Here is a 17,082-nt window from a genome sequence, read left to right as displayed (position 1 = left end):
ACGGGTTCGAGCTCTGGTCCAGGAAGATCCTACGTGCTGCGGAGCAACTAAGCCCATGAGCCACAACTACTGAGCCCGTGTGCCACAACTACTGAAGCCTAGAGCCCATGCTCTGCAACGAGAAGCCACCGCAATGAGAAGCTCCCGCTCGCCGCAGCTAAAGAAGGCCTGCGCGCAGCAATGAAGACTCAACACAGCCAAAAATAAGATATAAATAAATAAATGTATTAAAAAAAAAAAAAAAAGAACCTATATAAACTTGCTGCCAGTGTGGCTGGTCCCCAAGACTCACACTACTCTAAAAGTGGTTTTCTTTTGTTGAATGTTTATCATGTAAGTCTCCAAAGTTATAAGGTTTCATAGAGAAGCAAAGGTTCTTTTTTTTTCCTTCAGAAAATGTCTGGAATTTATATAAGCTATATAATTTTACAGAGCGAGAGCAGTAGTTATAAGCTCTTTTCAAATCAAATCCCTGTCTTGGAGTATTTCTGCCAACATTTTTTTTCTACCCTCCCAGTGGAGAAAACCCCTCTGCTACTGTGAAACTCCGACTGACGGTGACAAACGATCGCTCAGCACCATTCGATGAAAAGGTGGCCCTGGAATTCTTCTGGTTCCCTGTTTGGTTCTTGCTACCTTACACAGGACGGGAAGCCTTGCCCTACGTCCTGGGCACTGGGGTTGGTGTAATTAGGAAAACATAACTGGGTGTGGGAAAGCCAGGTGTGTTGTTTCCTTTAAATAAAGTTTGCTCCACAGTTGGGGCATCTTCACTTCCTCAAGGCAAAACAGCAGATGAACCCAAAGGGGAACAAGACGATGGCCAAGAAGATGCCCAGGAAGGTGAAGGAGTCCTCCAGAACCCCGAGCCTGCAGACAGGGCAGCCTCCAACGACAATGATGGAACTGGCAGGGTGCCGGGTGACATTCCGACTGTGGATGTTGTAGACCCTGGGGTGGTAGGTGGGTAACCCTGTGAGGAGGTAGGGGTAGGGCGGCGGCTGGGAGGGCGCCGTAGCGGTGTGGGCTATGCACAAAGTAGCCCTGGCTGCCCTACAGGTTGTAGGCAGGAGGCTGCTCCTGCAGCAGGGGCTTGTGGTTCATGGCGGGCGGCGCCCACCGGGCCCAGCCTGGCTCCCGCTCGCGCCCCCGCTCCCTTTTGGACTCGGCTCCGGCTCGGACTCAGGGGGACTCCCAGACGCCCGGCGGCGGATCTTCCCCAGGGGGGGGTGTGGGGTGAGGAAGTGGCGGTATAGGAAGATGGCCTGGCCCAAACCTCAAAACCAGGAAATGGAAGGAAATGAAGGAAATGGAGAGGATGTTTTAGAGTTTTGAAAGTACAGAGAAATAAGGAGTAACTGCACGGTAGGCCTTGGTGAGGCTCTGAAGCACCAGCGATCATTCTGCACCCAAGCCTGTCACATATGGGAGTGAGGACAGCTGCCTTCAAACCTCATGGCCATGGGCCAGGGCACCAGGAGTAGCAGTCAGTGAATGAAAATCTCTGGACTCAGTTAAGCCCTGAGGTTTCTGCATGTCTCTGAGGGAAGGGGACGGGGCTCTGTGGATACAGGCTGAGAATGAATTTCATCAACTATGGTGGGTATAGGCTGAGCCCAAGCTTACTGTAAAAGTAAGAGAATATGACACTTATTATACTCAACTGCCACAAAACAATTTTTTTTTTAACACTGGTGTTTTGCATCTATACGTACAATCCACAAAGCAGTTACAAATGAATGAATGAATGAATAGGGAAAGATCACTGTTTAATATAGAAGGTCTGAAAAGGGAGAACCTCTAATTTGCTTTTATCTTCTCCACCAAGAACTATCTTCACTGTTACAAGCATTTAAGTCAGGGAGAGGATGGGAAAAGATAGCTGGCTGCTCTGCGAGGTGAAGTTTTCTAGCTTCAAGGCAGCACTCGTCAGGCTTTAAGAAAACCCAAGGTCTATATGCACATGGCAGCTGCCTTGGCCCCCTGAGGCCAGCGGCTCCACCAGGGCTCAGCTCCACCTGGCCAGGGAACCCTTCCTGACTATGGCCCATCTGCTCCTCAACTCTCCCCGAGAGGCCAGGCTCTGCAGATGCTGAAGACCCGGCATTAGGACCAGAGAGGGCTTAAGTGGTCATGGCTGCCCTCTGGCTCCTGGCTCCTTGCCAATCTTGCCACATAACTCTGAACACTGCAAGGCCAGGAGAGGACTGATTCCTCCCATGAGAACTTAGGCCTGTTTACAAACAGCTTTCCAGTCTAGGCCACAGCTGTGCCAAGGATGGAAGATTCTATGACTACTGGCTGAGCATATCCTAACTTGAGTCTAGTGCTGCCACTGCCGTGAGTTTTGCTGTGACACAAAACAACTTTTTTTTTCTAAACCTAAGTTTTATATGGAACTCTATGTTGAGACCATAGGCCCTGGACTGGATCCCAGTGACCATCACCTGGCCTCACACACCACCCACCTAATGCTGGTTTGTGCAGGCACAGAAACTATATACCCAAGCTCTGGTCAGAGCCTCAAGACTGGGTAACACTACCAACCTGCTCATTCCTGACATGTAAGCTAACACTCACCGTCTGTCCACTGTCAACCTCTGGGCTCTCTTCCTCAAAGTTCCTTCCAGCCATTCATTTTCACCACTCTCCAGAATCCCTATTTCATTCTATCATGTTCATCAATAATTTAAAAACCATTAAGAACTACATATACCTGGTTGAAATATCAACAATGATTCCTCCCCACCCCCTCCTCTCTTTTTTTTAAAAAAATTAATTAATTAATTAATTTTTGGCTGCGTTGGGTCTTCGTTGCTGCGCACAGGCTTTCTCTAGTTGTGGTGAGTAGGGGCTACTTTTCGTTGCAGTGCGCGGGCTTCTCATTATGGTGGCTTCTCTTGTTGCAGAGCATGGGCTCTAGGCGCGCGGGCTTCAATAGTTGTGGCACGTGGGCTCAGCAGTTGTGGCTCACGGGCTCTAGAGTGCAGGCTCAGTAGTTGTGGCACACGGGCTTAGCTGCTCCACAGCATGTGGGATCTTCCCGGACCAGGGCTCAAACCCGTGTCCCCTGTAGTGGCAGGCAGATTCTTAACTACTCTACCAACAGGGAAGCCCCTCTTCTTCTTCTTAAGGCTTCTCTCCAGAGGCCCTAACCTTTAATTAGATTTCTGTTCAGTTCTTCTGGGAGGTTATCTTTTTATCACTAATAAGTTGGGTTTTGTTTTGTTTCATTTTGTTTTTTGTTACTTCTTGATCTAGTTATTTTAGGCATCACTTACTAACTTCCTACTAGATTAGAAGGTGATTTAGGCCATCACCCCCCCCACCCCCCAATCCCCCAGTAGAATTATATCACTATTTTTACTGCCTCTGTTATAATTTCTGTGTTGTTATCCTGAGGGTGATGGTCATGGAAAGATGCCAAAACAGACAGGAAATGGATATAATACCCTTGGATTCAGGGAGAGGATGTGCCTTGCACCCACAAAAGGCTGTAGGAGCAGAAGACAATATAGCCATGCCCACTGGAAAGCAGCTTCCCAAACCTCACAGGCCCATGGGGAGGAGCCCTCAGGCCTCTGATGCACCCCTGCTTGGGGGGTGGGGAGGAGAAGTCAGTAGCTCTCAGGGAAGCTCCCTTTGCCATTTTCACTAGGGTGAAGTATGCTGGGCTGAGGGAGAGGAGGTTTTTCTCCTGCCCTCTGATTGTTCTAAAACTGCCCGACAGTGGCTAATAACTGGTAAAACTCTAGTACAGTGCTGTGTGCTTCCTGCAAAGGAGAACAGAATGTCAGTTCTGAGATATGTCCCAGCTGGCCTAGGCTGCAGGCCCAGCTGAGGCATATTCTTGCAGCTAGTTTTGGGAGGTTAAATAATATATTTGGACCTTTATTTCTTGTTCAATCATCTGTATTATCCCTAAAAAAATTTTTTTATTGTGGAAAATATTAAACTTTTTAACAAGTAGAGAGAATAGTATAATGAACCCCATGTGTTTATCACCCAGCTTTAATAATTACAGCTCACGGCCAATCTTATTTTATCCATCCATACTCTACCCATTTCCCCGTGATCATATTATTTTGAAGCAAATCCCAGACTTCCTATCATTTCATTCTTAAGTATTTCAATATAGCCAGTATTCCTTAACTACCCTCTTTGTAAAATTAGGGATGTTTGTGTCCTCATCCTTCCCTTTTCTTCTACTTCTCAACTCTTTTGAGAGTTTGACAAGATTCCAACCTAGAACGATTCAATCTTCTAACACCACACTATGTAGACTGGGACAATAAATTCTTGGTCTCTAACCCCTGCTGGCTCTTCAGCACTGGTCAACAATCATGCTGACAATATCAGAAAAAAGCTGCCATTACCTATATAAATGTTACAAAAGTTGCCAAAAAACCCAAAGTTCTGATACCGAGAATAAAGCTCTCATCTACAACTATGCATTCATCTAGTGCACATTTATGGAGTGTCTACAGTTGATTAACACTATGCTATGACACTGAGGACACAGAAATATAAAAGAGCCCTTGCCCTTAAGGAAATCTTTGTAGAGTGAAAAACCAGACATGTCTATGACTGCAGAGGCACAGATGAGGAAAAGAAGCTGCTATGGGATATGCTGAAGGGTCATCACAGGGACCTCTCCCCTGGGTTTCTAAGTAAGACTCCCCAATCCAGCCCTGGTCCTTCCAATCCATTTTTGTAACTGCTGCCAGAGGCATCTTTCTAAACACTGATCTTGGTCACCTCTTGGCTTAAAGCATTTCAATGACTCCCAGTGGTTTTCAGGCCACAGTGCAAATTCCTCAGCTGAAGCCCCAGTCTCTTCATGACAGCTTTGGTCTGCCCTACTCTCCAGCTCCTTGCTCACAGAACAGTCACTTCAGCTCTGCTAAACTCCTAGTAGTTCTGGAAAGTGACTGAACATGTCCCTTCCCCACCCAGAACACTGAACTCATGTTCCTTAGGGCTCAGCTCTGGTGTTGCCCCGCCTCATGCAGACTCAGGCACCACAGGGCACTCCCTTCTCCTCCCAGGGTGTCCAGGAGCACGGGGGCATCTCCCAGTATCTGGCATGGCTCCTGCTGTCCACTCATGGCTGCCTCTCTGGGTCAGAAAGTCAGCTAAGTGAGTGAATGTTAAAGGAAGTCTAGTGGGTCCTAGCTATGGAGATCACAGGAGAGAGTTCTACTAGAGAAAGATTTACCCATCCCAGACATAGGTGCTGTTCATAGATGGTGTGGATGGGACTATCCAGGGAAAAGGGCCCAGAGGAAACCCTAGGGAACAATGGCACTGAAGAACTGAGAAGAAACAGCCAAAGCCACAGCTGAAAAGTAGAAAAGAGGAGACTTTTAAGAAGGAATAATAAATAATGATCATGATGAAAACCATGAGGTTGTACAGGAAGTTTAAATGCCATCTGAAACTAAGACAGATTTATACTTTCTTATTTATTTTTTTTGGTTGCACCGTGAGGCATGTCGGATCTTAGTTCCCCAACCAGGGATCGAACCTGCACCCCCCGTGTTGGGAGCGTAGAGTCTTAACCCCTGGACTGCCAGGGAAGTCCAGATTTATACTTTAAGTAGTTTAGTTCTAAATGTATTTCGTGGCTTTATAATTTTTAAAATCCTTAAGGTACAGACATCTAATACCAGAAGCTATGTGTATACATTATTATCATAAAATAAATATAAACTTTAGAAGTATATCTGACTATTCATAACAGCTAAAGAGTAAAAACAACCCAAGTATCCATTAACAGATGAATGGATAAACAAAATGTGGTTTATCCATACAATAGAACATTATTCAGTCTTAAAAAGGAATGAAGTACTGAAACATACTAAATATGGTTGCACCTTGAAAACACTATGCTAAGTCAAAGAAGCCAGTCACAAAGGACCACCTATTACATGATTCAATTTATATAAAATGCCCAAAACAGGCAAATCCATAGAGAAAGAAAGTAGAGTGGTGGTTGCCAGGGGCTAGAGGAAGGAAGAAATGGGAAGGGACTGCATCTGGGTATGGGGTTTATTTTGGGGGTGATGAAAACATTCTAAAATATTCTGTGAACATATTAAAAACCACTAAATTGTACACTTTATATGGGTGAATTGTATGGTATGTGACTTATATCTCAATAAAGCTGTTACTAGAAAAAGTACATCTGAGTGAAGACAAACAAAAGTTTCATACATCCTTTGCTTAGTATCACAATCCTATTAGCATCCATAAACATAACTCTAACATCTAAATGAATGCCCAGTTCTCAATATAAATTCTGTGTTGCCTTCACTTATGAACACTAGCCTCTTACATAAACTAGCAAATGAAACACCCAGCATGGAGAGGACTTTAATATTAGTTCCACATTACAATAACAACCTCTGTTGCAGAGCCTGTAACAAGCCAGAATCCCAGCACCACCACCCATCTTCCCACCTCACACACAATGTCTACCTGTGCATTCTCTATCTTGAATACCTACCCTCCCAAACTATAGCCATGGCTGAAGCCAGGTGAGTCCTGCTGACTCGGGGGAACATCTAGAATCACGTTTTGAAAGCAGAGGCTGAGGGAGGGGCACTCACCAACAAGAGCAACCAACCAGAAACCAGGCACAACTGACCCAACACACCCACCACCCTCTGACACACGCCTTTTCAGTCTGGGTGGTTTCTTTTTACAATTTTAAACTGAATCTACAAAGATTTTTATAGTTACTTGCAAACTCCCTCAGTTAGCAGTTGTAGGTTTTGCTCTGTTCCTAATTATGGAAAAGAATCCTGGGGTCAGTTCAGAGTGAAAGAACTTGAGTTTACCATTACCATTTTTAAAACACTAATATTTACACGAATTTCTGAGTAGAGAATTAAATTGCCTCAGTTATTTTGCTTTAAAAAATGAGAATCAAAGACAAAAAAGGCTTTTGTCTGCATTGAAAGCCGTACTGAAATTTAACTGCATGACCTACACTGAACCATTTAGACATTTTCCTATTCTCTTCCTTAAATAAGTCTCTACATTTTAACTAAATCTATATGGTCTCTAAGTGTGTATTTAAAAGCTAACTACACCTAGAAAGACTAAGGCTCTGAGGAATATAAAGCAATACAGAAAGGTGCAGCCCCCTCTGTTGAGAACATGCCCACATCTGCCCAGGAAGATGCAAGCTCAGCCCTCCACACAGCACACACCCAGATACAGTCCCAAGTATAGAGAGAACCAGCATTGATCAGGTTCTTTTGAGAAGACACCAAGAATACATGATGCCAAGGGTCCAGTCACATTGTTCGTGAATACTGCAGCTATTTGTAACAAAGAGCAAAAAGACATATTTTCAACAGAACTTACCTGTTTTTTCAAGGGAAGCCTGGCAAACTAAATGGTGAGCATGCTATCATTTATTTTCGAAAGTGCTCCTGAATGCAGCTTTCATAAGTGGATCTTATTCAAGTGAGTGATCCAGTCCAGGTAAAGAGGACCAAAAAATCAGGCAGAAAATCATCTCTTTGAGTCTTAAACTTGAAAAAAGTACTTTAAAAAAGTAAGTGTGGGGAAGAGATCCCTCCAGAAGGAAATGACCATTTCAGTGACTTTCAGAGGGTGGAGCAACAGGGCAATGGGAGGAAAAAAAAAACTAGAAGTCAGAATTGGCAACAGCAAAGCTATCTCTAGCACAAAAGCCTGTTTATATGCACAGAGCCCTCTTTCCAAATGGGAAAAACGCCAGCAATATAAGTCAAGGTTTTCACTAAGAATCTTAAAAATATTAATCAGTTTTCAACTATAAGAAACAAAGCTTGAAGTTCAATCGGATTTGGAATATAATAAGGTATGTCAGTATGAAAACAACCTGAACTTAAAACAAGTCAGTAAATTATATTTTCTAGAACCCAAATAAAATATTTTACAATTGTATGTGATCTGTAACTTGGCAGTGTTAGCAGATGTTATCAAATTGAAATTGTACTGACTAGAGCCTAGAGCTCAAATTCCCTGGGGTTAGAGAAACAACCTAACCCTGCTAGCCCCACTCCAAATATAGCCAGTGGCAGAGAAAATTCTAATATGGCTCCTAAGATTCCTACTATATTGATGTGCATATCCTGTATAACCCCTCCCCTTGAGTGTGGGTAAGTCTGACCTAATCTAATGAACCCTTTGAAAAGAGGGTCAAGAAGAAGTCAGAGAAAGGTGAAGCTTCAGTAGGTCTGTTATCTATTTTTGGTCTAAAATTTTTATTTTCAAATGTTACATAAATGGAATTGTGCAGCATGTACATTTCTCAGATTTTTTTTTCCACTCAGCAAAACTTCCTCAGATTCATCCAAGTTGTATCAATAGTTTGTTTCTTCTTATTGCTGAGCATTATTCCATGATATGTATGTAGCACAGTGTGTTTAACCATTCACCTGTTGAGAAATACTTGGGTTGTTTCCAGTTGGGGCTATTATGAATGAAGCTGCTAAATATTGCTGTACAGGCGCTATAAACATTGGTATACAGGTGTTTGTATGAACATCAGTTTTCATTTCTCTGGGATAAATGCCCAGGAATACAATTGCTGGGTTAAGTATAGTAAGTGCCAAACTATTTTCCAGACTGGCTGTGCCGTCTTATCAGCAATGTATGCATGATCCAATTTCTCTGCATTCTCTCTAGCATTTGGTGTTATCACTATTTTAAATTTTAGCCATTTGATAGGTGTGTAGTGATATCTCATTCTCACTGTGGGGTGTTTTTTTTTTTGGCCACGCCTCGTGGCTTGTGGGATCTCAGTTCCCCGACCAGGGATTGAACCGGGGCCCTCGGCAGTGGAAGTGTGGAGTCCTAACCACTGGACCACCAGGGAATTCCCTCTCATTGTGTTTTGTGTGTGTGTTTTTTTTTAATGAAGATGTTTACAATAGTTTATTTTAGGTTATTTCCAATTTTTCACCAGTTTAAAAAATTAACCAACTCAATGAAACCTTGTGAATACAACGTTCTCATTGTGGTTTTAATTTTCATTTCTTTAATGGCTTTTAATGCTGAACATCTTTCATGTGGTTATCTGCCATACTTATATCCTCTTTGGTAAAATGTCTGTTCATACTTTTTGTCCATTTTCTAATTGGATTGTTTATTTTTTTAATGTTGAGTTCTGAGAATTCTTTTTATATTCTAGATGCAAGTCCTTTGTCAGAAATGTTTTTTCCAAATATTTTCTCCCAGTATATAGGTTGTTTTCTTGCTTTTTTCTTTTTTTTGAAATTAATTAATTAACTTATTTATGGCTGCATTGGGTCTTCGCTGCTGCACGCAGGCTATCTCTAGTTGCGGCGAGCAGGGGCTACTCTTCATTGCGGTGTGCGGGCTTCTCATTGTGGTGGCTTCTCTTGTTGTGGAGCACGGGCTCTAGGCACGCAGGCTTCAGTAGCTGTGGCACGCGGGCTCAGCAGTTGTGGCTCACAGGCTCTAGAGTGCAGGCTCAGTAGTTGCGGTGCATGGGCTTAGCTGCTCCGCGGCATGTGGGATCTTCCTGGACCAGGGCTCGAACCTGTGTCCCCTGCATTAGCAGGCAGATTTTTAACCAATGCATCACCAGGGAAGCCCTATAGCTTGTTTTTTTCATCCTCTTACCAGGGTCTTTCAAAGAGCAAAAGCTTTTGATTTTGATGTGGGCAATTTATTAATTTTTTTCCATAGGTCATGTTTTTGTTTTCAAATCTGAAAATCTTCTGCCTAGCTTTAGGATATGAAGATTTTCTCCTATTTTTTTCCTAAAAGTTTTATAGTTTTGCATTTTACATTTAAACCTGTGATCCACATTGAATTAATTTTTGTGTAGGATGTGAGGTTTAGGTCAAAGTTCATTTACTTGCCTATGGTTGTCCAATTGTTCTAGCACTATTTGTTGAAAAGGCTATCTTTCTTCCACTGAATTGACTGCACCTCTGTCAAAAAACAGTTGGATGTTTTTATGTGGTTCTATTTCTGGGTTCTTTATTCTGTTCCATTGATCTATGTGTCTATCTCTCCAACAATAACCACAATGTCTTGATTACAGTAGCTAAATATGAAGTCTTATTAATATTTCATATAGTGATTCCTCCCACTTTATTCCTCTTTTCAAAACTGTTATAGCTATTCTAGAATCTTTGCTTTTTATATAAATATTAGAATCAGCCTGTCATTGTCTAAAAAAAGGCTTGCTTTTTAAAAAATTTTTATTTTATTTATTTTTTTATACAGCAGGTTCTTATTAGTCATCAATTTTATACACATCAGTGTATACATGTCAATCCCAATTGCCCAATTCATCATCTCCCCACTACCGCGGCTTTCCCCCCTTCGTGTCCATACGTTTGTTCTCTACTTCTGTGTCTCAATTTCTGCCCTGCAAACCGGTTCATCTGTACCATTTTTCTAGGTTCCACATATATGCGTTAATATACGATATTTGTTTTTCTCTTTCTGACTTACTTCACTCTGTATGACAGTCTCTAGATCCATCCACGTCTCAACAAATGACCCAATTTCTTTCTTTTTTATGGCTGAGTAATATTCCATTGTATATATGCAGCACAACTTCTTTATCCATTCGTCTGCTGATGGGCATTTAGGTTGCTTCCATGACCTGGCTATTGTAAATAGTGCTGCAATGAACATTGGGGTGCATGTGCCTTTTTGAATTGTGGTTTTCTCTGGGTATATGCCCAGTAGTGGGATTACTGGATCATATGGTAATTCTATTTTTAGTTTTTTAAGGAACCTCCATACTGTTCTCCATAGTGGCTGTGTCAATTTACATTCCCACCAACAGTACAGGAGGGCTCCCTTTTCTGCACACCCTCTCCAGCATTTGTTGTTTGTAGATTTTCTGATGATGCCCATGCTAACTGGTGTGAGGTGATACCTCATTGTACTTTTGATTTGCATTTCTCTAATAATTAGTGATGTTGAGCAGCTTTTCATGTGCCTCTTGGCCATCTGTATGTCTTCTTTGGAGAAATGTCTATTTAGGTCTTCTGCCCATTTTTGGATTGGGTTGTTTGTGTTTTTAATATTGAGCTGCATGAGCTGTTTATATATTTTGGAGATTAATCCTTTGTCCGTTGATTCATTTGCAAATATTTTCTCCCATTCTGAGGGTTGCCTTTTCATCTTGTTTATGGTTTCCTTTACTGTGCAAAAGCTTTTAAGTTTCATTAGGTCCCATTTGTTCATTTTTGTTTTTATTTCCATTACTCTAGGAGGTGGATCAAAAAAGATCTTGCTGTGATTTATGTCCAAGAGTGTTCTTTCTATGTTTTCCTCTAAGAGTTTTATAGTGTCCGGTCTTACATTTAGGTCTCTAATCCATTTTGAGTTTATTTTTGTGTACGGTGTTAGGGGGTGTTCTAATTTCATTCATTTACATGTAGCTGTCCAGTTTTCCCAGCACCACTTGTTGAAGAGACTGTCTTTTCTCCATTGTATATCCTTGCCTCCTTTGTCATAGATTAGTTGACCATAGGTGCGTGGGTTTACCTCTGGGCTTTCGATCTTGTTCCATTGATCTATGTTTCTGTTTTTGTGCCAGTACCATATTGTCTTGATTACTGTAGCTTTGTAGTATAGTCTGAAGTCAGGGAGTCTGATTCCTCCAGCTCCGTTTTTTTCCCTCAAGACTGCTTTGGCTATTCGGGGTCTTTTGTGTCTCCATACAAATTTTAAGATTTTTTGTTCTAGTTCCGTAAAAAATGCCATTGGTAATTTGATAGGGATTGCATTGAATCTGTAGATTGCTTTGGGTACTATAGTCATTTTCACAATATTGATTCTTCCAATCCAAGAACATGGTATATCTCTCCATCTGTTGGTATCATCTTTAATTTCTTTCATCAGTGTCTTATAGTTTTCTGCATACAGGTCTTTTGTCTCCCTAGGTAGGTTTATTTCTAGGTGTTTTATTCTTTTTGTTGCAATGGTAAATGGGAGTGTTTCCTTAATTTCTCTTTCAGATTTTTCATCATTAGTGCATAGGAATGCAAGAGATTTCTGTGCATTAATTTTGTATCCTGCAACTTTACCAAATTCATTGATTACCTCTAGTAATTTTCTGGTGGCATCTTTAGGATTCTCTATGTATAGTATCATGTCACCTGCAAACAGTGACAGTTTTACTTCTTCTTTTCTGATTTAGATTCCTTTTATTTCTTTTTCTTCTCTGATTGCCATGGCTAGGACTTCCAAAACTATGTTGAATAATAATGGTGAGAGTGGACATCCTTGTCTTGTTCCTGATCTTAGAGGAAATGCTTTCAGTTTTTCACCATTGAGAATGATGTTTGCTGTGGGTTTGTCATATATGGCCTTTACTATGTTGAGGTAGGTTTCCTCTATGCCCACTTTCTGGAGAGTTTTTATCATAAATGGGTGTTGAATTTTGTCAAAAGCTTTTTCTGCATCTATTGAGATGATCGTAAGGTTTTTATTCTTCAATTTGTTAATATGGTGTATCACATTGATTGATTTGCGTATGTTGAAGAATCCTTGCATTCCTGGGATAAATCCCACTTGGTCATGGTGTATGATCCTTTAATGTGTTGTCGGATTCTGTTTGCTAGTATTTTGTTGAGGATTTTTGCATCTATATTCATCAGTGATATTGGTCTGTAATTTTCTTTTTTTGTAGTATCTTTGTCTGGTTTTGGTATCAGGGTGATGGTGGCCTCATAGAATGAGTTTGGGAGTGTTCCTTCCTCTGCAATTTTTTGAAAGAGTTTGAGAAGGATGGGTGTTAGCTGTTCTCTAAATGTTTGGTAGAATTCGCCTGTGAAGCCATCTGGTCCCGGGCTTTTGTTTGTTGGAAGATTTTTAATCACAGTTTCAATTTCATTACTTGTGATTGGTCTGTTCATATTTTCTATTTCTTCCTGCTTCAGTCTTGGAAGGTTATACCTTTCTAAGAATTTGTCCATTTCTTCCAGGTTGTCCATTTTATTGGGATAGAGTTGGTGGTAGTAGTCTCTTAGGATGCTTTGTATTTCTGTGGTGTCTGTTGTAACTTCTACTTTTTCATTTCTAATTTTACTGATTTGAGTCCTCTCCCTCTTTTTCTTGATGAGTCTGGCTAATGGTTTATCAATTTTGTTTATCTTCTCAAAGAACCAGCTTTTAGTTTTATTGATCTTTGCTACTGTTTTCTTTGTTTCTATTTCATTTATTTCTCCTCTGATCTTTATGATTTCTTTCCCTCTGCTAACTTTGGGTTTTGTTTGTTCTTCTTTCTCTAGTTCCTTTAGGTGTAAGGTTAGATCGTTTATTTGAGATTTTTCTTGTTTCTTGAGGTAGGCTTGTATAACTATAAACTTCCCTCTTAGAACTGCTTTTGCTGCATCCCATAGGTTTTGGATTGTCGTACTTTCATTGTCATTTGTCTCTAGGTATTTTTTGATTTCCTCTTTGATTTCTTCAGTGATCTCTTGGTTATTTAGTAATGTAGTGTTTAGCCTCCATGTGTTTGTGTTTTTTACGTTTTTTCCCCCGTAATTCATTTCTAATCTCATAGCGTTGTGGTCAGAAACGATGCTTGATATGATTTCAATTTTCTTAAATTTACTGAGGCTTGATTTGTGACCCAAGATGTGATCTATCCTGGAGAATGTTCCGTGTGCACTTGAGAAGAACGTGTAATCTGCTGTTTTTGGATGGAATGTCCTATAAATATCAATTAAATCCATCTGGTCTATTGTGTCATTTAAAGCTTCTGTTTCCTTATTTATTTTCATTTTGGATGATCTGTCCATTGGTGTAAGTGAGGTGTTAAAGTCCCCCACTATTATTGTGTTACTGTCGATTTCCTCTTTTACAGCTGTTAGCAGTTGCCTTACGTATTGAGGTGCTCCTATGTTGGGTGCATATATATTTATAATTGTTATATCTTCTTCTTGGATTGATCCCTTGATCATTATGTAGTGTTCTTCCTTGTCTCTTGTAACATTCTTTTTTTTTTTTTTAAACTTTTGGGTTTATTTATTTATTTATGGCTGTGTTGGGTCTTCGTTTCTGTGCGAGGGCTTTCTCCAGTTGCGGCAAGTGGGGGCCACTCTTCATCGCGGTGCGCGGGCCTTTCATTATCGCGGCCTCTCTTGTTGCGGAGCACAGGCTCCAGACGCGCAGGCTCAGTAATTGTGGCTCACGGGCCCAGTTGCTCCGCAGCATGTGGGATCTTCCCAAACCAGGGCTCTAACCCGTGTCCCCTGCATTAGCAGGCAGATTCTCAACCACTGCGCCACCAGGGAAGCCCTCTTGTAACATTCTTTAATTTAAAGTCTATTTTATCTGATATGAGTATTGCTACTCCAGCTTTCTTTTGATTTCCATTTGCATGAAATATCTTTTTCCATCCCCTCACTTGCAGTCTGTATGTGTCCCAGGTCTGAAGTGGGTCTCTTGTAGACAGCATACATATGGGTCTTGTTTTTGTATCCATTCAGCAAGCCTGTGTCTTTTGGTTGGAGCATTTAATCCATTCACGTTTAAGGTAATTATCGATATGTATGTTCCTATGACCATTTTCTTAATTGCTTTGGGTTTGTTTTTGTAGGTCCTTTTCTTCTCTTGTGTTTCCCACTTAGAGAAGATCCTTTAGCATTTGTTGTAGCGCTGGTTTGGTGGTGCTGAATTCTCTTAGCTTTTGCTTGTCTGTAAAGCTTTTGATTTCTCCATTGAATCTGAATGAGATCCTTGCCGGGTAGAGTAATCTTGGTTGTAGGTTCTTCCCTTTCATCACTTTAAGTATATCATGCCACTCCCTTCTGGCCTGTAGAGTTTCTGCTGAGAAGTCAGCTGTTAACCTTATGGGAGTTCCCTTGTATGTTATTTGTTGTTTTTCCCTTGCTGCTTTCAATAATTTTTCTTTGTCTTTAATTTTTGTCAATTTGATTACTATGTGTCTCAGTGTGTTTCTCCTTGGGTTTATCCTGTATGGGACTCACTGCGCTTCCTGGACTTGGGTAGCTATTTCCTTTCCTATGTTAGGGAAGTTTTCGACTATAATCTCTTCAAATGTTTTCTCGGGTCCTTTCTCTCTCTCTTTTCCTTCTGGGACCCCTATAATGTCAATGTTGTTGTGTTTAATGTTGTCCCAGAGGTCTCTTAGGCTGTCTTCATTTCTTTTCATTCTTTTTTCTTTATTCTGTTCGGCAGCAGTGAATTCCACCATTCTGTCTTCCAGGTCACTTATCCGTTCTTCTGCTTCAGTTATTCTGCTACTGATTCCTTCTAGTGTAGTTTTCATTTCAGTTATTGTATTGTTCATCTCTGTTTGTTTGTTCTTTCATTCTTCTAGGTCTTTGTTAAACATTTCTTGCATCTTCTCGATCTTTGCCTCCATTCTTTTTCTGAGGTCCTGGATCATCTTCACTATCATTATTCGGAATTATTTTTCTTGAAGGTTGCCTATCTCCACATCATTTAGTTGTTTTTCTCGGGTTTTATCTTGTTCCTTCATCTGGTACATAGCCCTCTGCCTTTTCATCTTGCCTATCTTTCTGTGAATGTGGTTTTTGTTCCACAGGCTGCAGGATTGTAGTTCTTCTTGCTTTTACTGTCTGCCCTCTGGTCTGTTTTTTTAAACTTTAAAAAATTGGGGTAAATATATATTAATATAAAATTTACCATTTTAACCATTTTTAAGTAAATGATTCAATACACTTAAGCACAGATGCTGCCAAGATTAGAAAAGAGGACAGTGTGAACAACTTTGTGTCAATACATTTGAAAACATACGAAATAAATTAACATCTAGAAAAAATTATCTTAAGTAATGCAAATAGAGAGAGAATATCCAAAACATCCCGTAACTATTAAAGAAGTTGAATCAGCAGTTGAAAAAGAAAACGAAACTCCACAAATAAAACACCAGAATCAAATGATTTTACAAGAGGGATCTATCAAGTATGCAAGGTTCATATAATTCTAATCTTATATAACCTCTTCCAGAAATGAGAAAGAGAGATAACTCCTCAATTTATAAATAAAGGTTTGTTTAACTTTGATATAAAAACCATAACAAAGACAGGAAAGGAAAATTACCGGACTTTCTCACTCATGAGATAGATACAAAATTCTAACCAAAATATTAGCAAACTGAGTCCAGCAACACATATAGTAAAAAATCATATATCATGCCAAGTCAGGTTTATTCCAGAAATGCAAATAATTTCCAGGGTCCTGGCTTATGCAATAGGACAAATAGTGGTGCCATTCACTAGAAAGGAAGCACAGGGTTTGGGGCTAAGATCACAAGAATGACTCCCTGAGTACAGGGAGCCTGTGAATGGCCAGGTAGAGATGCCTAGGCAGCAACCAAGAACACTGGTCTGGAGTTCAAGTGTAAGCAGGGCTGAAGACAGAGTACTGAGAATCACCAGTACAGGAGTAGTACAATAAGTCTTACAAGTGGGATAAAGACAGAGGAGAACCATGGCCTGAATCTCAGACAACCTCAGTGTTTAAGGAAGAAGATTCCTTAAAAAGACAGGCCAGAGAATCAGGGAAAGGACCAGGAAGGCAGGAAAGATACTGACTCAAATCATGCAATGAGAAGGAGAACGGGACTAAAGAATTCAGTCACTAGAGTCCACCGTGGCAGGCAGCTTCAGGATGTGGTGAAGGAGGAAGGCAGACTGTTGCAGGCTGATGGGTGAATGGATAAGAGGAAACAAACAGGGAGTGTGGTCAATGCTTACAAGAAGGCTAGCTGGGAAGGGAAGCAGAGAGTGTGCAAGAACAAAGGAAGAAGCAGATTAGAGGGTAAACAAATCTGTGGACCATCTAAATAGAAAAAGAGGGTGGTGAGAAAAAAATACAACACAGAGCCTGTCCTCCACATTCCAGAAAGGAAAAGAGTGACTGACTGCTCTTTAGTTACAGTCCCAAGGCATGAACACATACCCACCAGAACCAGATTTCAAGCCCATCCCAAATGATCAGTGGCGACCTGCTCCACTTGATCACGCTACTGAAAGTTGGCAAGCAGTCAGAGCCCCAGTCTAGTGACCACGTTTCCACGGCTAAAGGTGAACCAGT

The 17,082-nt window shown here is 41.0% G+C and overlaps 1 protein-coding gene and 1 pseudogene across 5 annotated transcripts in view; both read right to left on the bottom strand.

Annotated features, from left to right (window-relative positions):
* Nucleotides 1-17,082, bottom strand: part of ATRN (attractin) — a 158,318-nt gene that overhangs the window by 32,606 nt on the left and 108,630 nt on the right. The gene's annotated exons all lie outside the window — the stretch shown is intronic.
* On the bottom strand, nt 738-1,104 carry LOC132349372 (membrane protein BRI3-like; annotated as a pseudogene).

This window comes from Balaenoptera ricei, chromosome 15, assembly GCF_028023285.1.
Source record: "Balaenoptera ricei isolate mBalRic1 chromosome 15, mBalRic1.hap2, whole genome shotgun sequence".
Lineage (NCBI taxonomy): Eukaryota > Metazoa > Chordata > Mammalia > Artiodactyla > Balaenopteridae > Balaenoptera > Balaenoptera ricei.
This window is presented reverse-complemented; position numbering and strand designations above follow the sequence as displayed.